Here is a 7225-nt window from a genome sequence, read left to right as displayed (position 1 = left end):
ATCTAGAGGGAATGGGATCGAAGAGACACCACAAAGTTCTGCAAGCTCCACAATGACGTTGGACACCACACCAACGAGTGTAGACAACTTCGAAAAGAGATTGAGAATCTCATCAAGTTGGGGCACCTGCATCAGTATGCCATAGTTGAAGCACGTCCTACGTAGGCTCTGGCCATGGCTTTGGCTCCTCAGGCCTCCATCCAAGTACCTACCACACCATAGTAGGCAGCCCATGGACCTCCTTCGGTGAACGAAAGAGTATAGATGATATCTGGAGGACCCCACTTGCGGGGCACATTAAGGGGCACACAAAATTGTTATCCATGGGCCCTAAATCATGTTGATGAAGTGTTGGAGCTAGCCCAACTCTCGGCACAAATGCCTCAGATAACAGACCAGATCACCACCTTCTCTGAGGATGATGCTCAGATAGTGCACTTCCCCCACCACGACCTGTTATTGATCAAGAGCCAGATTTCCAACAAGATGATAGCTAAGATCCTAGTGGACAATGGGAGTTTCATGAGCATCCTATTCAATTCAGCCTTCAAGAAGATTGGGTTGACAACAAGTGACCTTTCCCCGTGCACCTCAAGACTTTATGGGTTCTAAGGGAGAAGGCCTGATTCCAATGGGACAGATCAAGCTGCTAGTGACACTTGGAGAAGTGTCTCGCCAGGCCTTCAAGTACTGCACCTTTGTGGTTATGGACTGCTCCTCTACCTATAACATCATCCTAGGTCGCCCAACCCTAGTGGAGTTTGGAGCAGTCACTTCTATTCGCCACTTGTGCATGAAGTTCCCCACGAAGTCGGGAACTGGCATTATCTGCGGGAACCAGAAAGAGGCTCGTCAGTGCTACAATGTGTCACTGAAACATACAATGATGTTCGTTGAAGCAGTAGCCCCCGAGCAGCCTGTAACAACCCGAATTTACTATTAAGGCTAAGTACCTTGATAACAGTGCCTAGAGAACATATGTGTAATATTGGCCCGTTGCAGGCATAAATGTGATTATATGTGCGTAAATGATTGAGACCACATTACTATGTGGATATATTTGCAAGGCGATCCTAGTGAGCAGATTAGCGGAATAGTCACAACGGGGTCCAATACCCGACTCGGGGCGAGCCTAGGGGTATTTTGGGGATTTAGTGTGTATTTAGGATTTATTGGTTAACGTACAATTATTTGGTGATTAATTGAGCATGTCGGGATTAATTGGGAATTTATATGACTATTAAAGGATTAGTGGGAAATGGGACACAAAGACTGTTTTTCCCTTGAGGGGCTTTGATGGGAGAATGTAAGGCAGAGGTATAGTGGTCATTTGGCTAGAGGATAGACTTAATGCCTTAGAAGCCATTAGAAACCAGAACACTCAATCCTCTCTCATCTCCCAACCGACCCTCTCTTTTTCTCTCTCAATTTGGTGGAATTTTCGAGGAAGCTAAGAGGAATTTGTGGCTGAAAGCTTGGGGAATTGAAGACTTGAGACCTAGAAGTTGGTTAGTTGCAGCTAGGGGGAGTAATTCACGGCTAAGGTGAGTTTTAACTATTGTTTCAATGGTGCTCTGTTTTGGTTTTGTGGTTGTTCTTAGCTTTAAGGTTTAAGATTATGAATTTGAGTTTGGATGGAAGTTTGAGTGTGTTGAGCTGGGATTTTGTTGCTGGTATCATATTGGTGTTATGTTGTGGATTGAATTATAGTTCTAGAATTTATTTGGGAAGTTTTGATGGATTTTTGGCTGAGGAAAAATAGGGAAATCTTGGGTTCGTAGGGTCAAGTTGCGGCCCTATTCTTGGGGCACCGCGACCCAGGTCAACCTAGGCCAGGTAGGGGCTTCTACTTTGGAGGGCTGCCGCGACTCTCTAAGGAAAGTCATGGCCCGCATCCTAATTCTAGTCAGAGGGCTCTCTGACTTGGGAGGTGCGTCGCGACCATTAGGGGAAAGTCACAGCCCGCCTAGTCATTTTTAGGCCACTTTAGGTTTTATTGACGGGAACTTTAACCTAAGCGCTCGAGACGAATGCTACTACCCGATTTAGTAGAATTCGAGGTCCCAGAGACTCGTTTATTATCCCAAAGCTTTTAATTGGTTTAGGATTTTAATTGCTATCTATTATCACATTATGACTAGGTTATACCGCAAGGGCTCAGGATTAGGGATCGTGCTCGGGGCTGTCATACGCTAGCTGCTCAGGAATTGAGGTAAGAAAACTGCACCCAAGTTGTGATTAGGGCTTAAACCTCTTATATGAATATATTATGAATATGAACATATCTGTAACTGAAAAAATCTTGATAGGCATGCTTGTATACGCTGCCATTGATTATTTGCTATGCATTGTGCTTTTGTGATTATATCTGTTTGCAGGCCGGCCTAAGGGTGTCGGGGGCCGATAGTAAGCGTGCGAAACATAGCCTGGCCTAAGGGTGCTGGGGTTGGCTAAAAGACCAGGGGACTCGGCCTAAGGGCACCGGGCCTGGATATTATACCATAAACATAAGTGTGGTTCATACTTGATCATTCCTATTGATTGATGAGTTTGGTTTACATATTTGACTGAGTTGAATATTACTGTTGGTTGGTTGTCTATATCCTAATGTTAATTGAATCTGATGATTTATGTTTACTACTTTTATACTGTTGTCTAGTCATGCATGTTGGTTTAAGTTTTCTTGCCGAGCCTTGGCTCACGGGTGCTACGTAGTGCAGGTAAGGGAAAGGGACAGCGGGACCAGCCATAAGTTGGAGAGCTTCAGGGGCGGTGTGTACATATACAGCCTGTTCGATCGCCACAGTTGGGATAGCTTGGAAGGAACTAGGGTTAAACCCTATTTTGTCACTTAGGATGACTAAGTTGTATTCTATTTTTCTTTTAAAAGTCTGTAAACTGATTTTGGGATCCCATGTGTAAACTTAATATTTTAATAAAAAATAACAATTTTGTTGACCAAATCTTTTAATACATGACCTTGACTTGGTCCTTAATTACAAATTTAAGTTCAAATGACTTGCTTAGCGATTTAAGCACTATTTTAAACACACAGTGTAACGGTCTTGGTTAACCAGGGTGTTACAACTTGGTATCAAAGCAGTCTAGGTTTAAGGGTTCCTGACGACTGGCTGGGCGTGTACACTCACCACTAAAGATAAGCTAAACTCATGGTTAGGTGTCTAATGACATGATTATGTGATTAATTGTTTAAATTGAACCTATGTGCTTTATCTATCTGTTAGTATAGAGAGCATGATGTGTATGAATGTATTTGGTGGAAATGGGATTTGATAATTGATGCATGAGCAATGTAGATTTATGTTTTGATATGTATATTGTGTGTGTGGTTATTGTGATTGTTTGGACCTGCCCATGGGATAATTCTGGATATGAATATCAGGGTTGAAGGGTTAAGTCATTGATTCTGGACTGATTCAGAAATTATGTATTCAAGACAGTCAACTAGACGTGGTATCGTTAGTATGGGGGTTGCAGATGATAGTTAGGGTCAAAACCCTCCATCTGCCCCTGGAATTTGTAGCAGATGTTTGCCAGTATGCAAGCAAGACTGTCGGATCAGGATGAGGAGATTAGATGCTTGAGATAGCGAGTTCCATTGGGGAACACTGCTTCATATATCTTGACAGTAATGGCACCAGTGTTGGTTAAACCCGAGGATGGAACCAGATAAGAAATTATTATATGAAAGACTCTAGAAGTATTATCCTCTAGTTTCCGAGGAAGGTATGGGATTGTTCAGAACTGATCAGTGGATGGGCGTGATTAGCTTCATCCTTGATGATATGAGAGTGGTAGGCCATGATAGAGTGGTTGCACCACGCATATGCGACAGGAGGATGCCTAGACGTGATGGGAAGTAGTACCCCAGACTCGGTATGTTGTTATGATGTGTTAGGAGAAATTCAGACAGTGGTTCGACGAAGGGGACTACTATGACGCAATCTGACCTGGAAGAACCAATGAGTTTATGGACTTGGTTCAAGATGGTAAGACAGTGACAGAGTATGTCAATGAATATGATAGATTGGCCAAATCTGCTTTTGATTTGGTACCAGCGTTTGTGGCCCCAAAGGAACGATTCATTTGAGGACTGAACTCTGGGATGTCCCAGAGCATTAGGGTCGCTCTAGTGCATGAGACTTCTATCTATGCTCGGGCAGTAGGGAGGGCCCTGTTATAGAAGACGCAAAAGACAAGATATGGTTTGAGAATGTCGTAGGGCAAGAAGTTCAGTCAATGGTATCCCCATTTGCAGGATCAGATGGAGGGGTGGATGCCCAGTGAATAGAAAAGAAAGACCCATAATAGTTCAGCTACTTTGGGTCCTGACAGAAGGGGTTCTAGTTTACACGATGGCCGCCAGGGCAGCAATGAGGCCTGGTGAAGTTATTGAGTATGCACCAGGTGCGGGAGACGCCATCTGGAAGGACACCGAGTGAAGCCATGTTTTCTATGTGGAACGATTGGGCATGTCAAGATGGATTGCCCAGAATCAAAGTTGGAAGAACCAAGGAGTATAGATTACGCAACCCCAGTTTAAGGGTCTGCCTTGGTACAATCAGAGCCCGAGGCTAGTCCCTCGGAGGGGACCGATTGACTCTCTAGTTCCTAATCCTTGTTATATGGAGCTGAGTGAGTTTGGTGCTATGTATCCCCAAGAAGAGACATAGATTTGTGGCACATACCTTACGGTTGTCACACCATGGGGTATGAGATTTTAGTGCCTGCTAGGAAAATTGGTAACTTCCCGAAGAAGGGTTAGAGTACAATTGGTAAAAGGTTTATAGTGGAGTTGTTTGAGCTCTTCATATGAGCATTATGATATGATCCTAAGTACACATTAGTCTACCAAGTAGGGACAACTATGGATTGCAAGGGATGATGGTGACATCTGGATTTTAAAGAAGGGACCCGGTTGCATCTACGGGATACCTAGATAGTATGGTAGGTACCACTTGGAATATATCAGTTAGATTAGATGGAGGCTGGATCGGCCAATAAGGCTTTAGATGGGTGCGCAAAGAATCGTTGAGTACGCTACAAGATTAAGGCAGGGATAAAATTGGTATCAAGGACATCCTGAGGAATGACATTAGCCCAGCAGAAAGAATTAATGGTTCAATTGAATAAGTATTTGACTGGAGGGTTGATTGGACAGAGCATCGCATCATGGGACACGTCAACACTGTTTGCTAAGAATGAAGGGTTCAATTGCTGGGTTGCAAGGTAGGACAATGTTCTGAGGAATTGATCTTTGATCTGGTTATTACCAGCTGAGGATCAAGGAAAGAGACATCTCAGGAATTACTTTTTGCACCGAGTAGGATGTGATAGGTTTTTCAGTGAAAGATCTTAACTGGCCAATGCTTCAACAACATAGGTAAGTTCGACAAGTAGAGAGGACAAGAATGACATGTACAAGCCATATTCAGATTGATTAGCGGAGTGGAGGTCCAAGCTGTTCTAGAAGAGAGGGAGTCTAATAAGTTGGACCCCAGGGTTGGAGATGACAGGGCTATTGAGCCCATGGATGAAGCTAAAGAAGTCACGATCGACAACTCCAACCCCAAAAGGAAAATTAAGGTTGGGAAGAACCTCAAGGTAGAGGCCTGAGAAGCTTTGGTGAGCTTTCTCCGTGAGAACTAGGATGTCTTTGCCTGGTCTCACACCGACATGACAAGAATTGACCCCAACATTATCTGCCAGCCTTGCACATAGACCCAAATGTTTCCCCAGTGCAACAAAAGAGAAGGACAATGGACCCGACCAGGGGGGATGTAATGCCCTGGATAGCCAAGAACATTACACTATGTATTTTAAATAATGCTAGCCTTGTTGATAAGTTGTTTGGATATAAACATGTTACGAAGGATAATTAATGGATTAGGGTTAAAAGATTTTGACCATAGGAATAGTTGTTTTTCATTAAAAAGTGTGAGTCTGTACATGGGATCCCAAATTAAGTGTTTACAAGGCATTTACAACTCTCAAAATAATTACAACTTAAACCAGCCTAAGCGATAAAATTAAGTTTGGCTCTAGTCCCTGTTTATCCCTCGGTCGTGGTGGTCAAACAGCTTCTAATGTACGCACCGCCCCTAAAGCTCTCCAACTCACGGCCGGTCCAGCTTTCCCTTTCCCTTTCCCTTACCTGCACCACATAGCACTTGTGAGCCAAGGCTCAGCAAGAGAACTTAAATCAACGAATACGATAACCAACAACATATAAGCAGTAAACTTGAATCAACAAATTCAATAAGTAATGGGACATAAGCAATAAGCTTTGTACTGATAATCTGCTCAATCAAATACATATTCCAATCTCAATAATCAACACAGTTAGTTAAGTGCAATTGGCACTTCAATTTATTTAAGTGACGCTCAGGCCCGACGCCCTTAGGTCGGGTCCTCTGGTCTTATGGCTGGCCCTGACTCCTTTAGGTCTAACTTTCAGCATAGATATAACCACATATATATATATATTTCATAACCACGCAACCAGATACAACATATGCAAACATGCTTAATCGAGTAATTACAATTTAGTCATAGTCATATCCATTTATAGGGGTCCAAGCCCCGATCACAACCAGGGTGCAGTTTTCTTACCTTGAGTTTCGTGCCATAGATGATACAGCCACAAGTACGATCCTGATCCCAAGCCTTGCGATAATCTAGTTCACAACATAAACAAACTCTTATTAGGGATTGACTTCAAACCTCGAGCCTCACTCTAAACCTTATCCTTAATATTACTATTCTCAGTTGTCGGGATGTTAAAAATGTCCCCCGAGCCCCCAACCCTAATCCTAAACCACAATTTGGGACACATGGCACGGTCGCGCCTGTAGAAAGTTTAGGCATTCTGGGGTACTAGCGTGGTCTTGCCCTAGCTCAGTACGGTTGCGCCCCTAGACTCGATACCTCAATCCCAACCAAATTCCCTAGTTTCTGGGACACTAGCGTGGTCGCACCACAACCTAGCACGGTCGCGCTAGGTCACCAGAAACCCAAAAACTACCCAACAGCTTAGTGTTCTTCCCCCAAATTCTTCAAACCCGCGATTCCTTGCAAACCAGACCTAGAAAATCGGCTCCAAACAGATGTTTCAACTGATTTACAACCACAAAACATCCATAATAGCCTAAATAAACAATAACCCATAACAAGGTACCCCAAATTCAAAGATTCTACCTTGTGG

The sequence above is a fragment of the Humulus lupulus genome, chromosome 8 (genome assembly GCF_963169125.1).
Source record: "Humulus lupulus chromosome 8, drHumLupu1.1, whole genome shotgun sequence".
NCBI lineage: Eukaryota > Viridiplantae > Streptophyta > Magnoliopsida > Rosales > Cannabaceae > Humulus > Humulus lupulus.
This window is presented reverse-complemented; position numbering follows the sequence as displayed.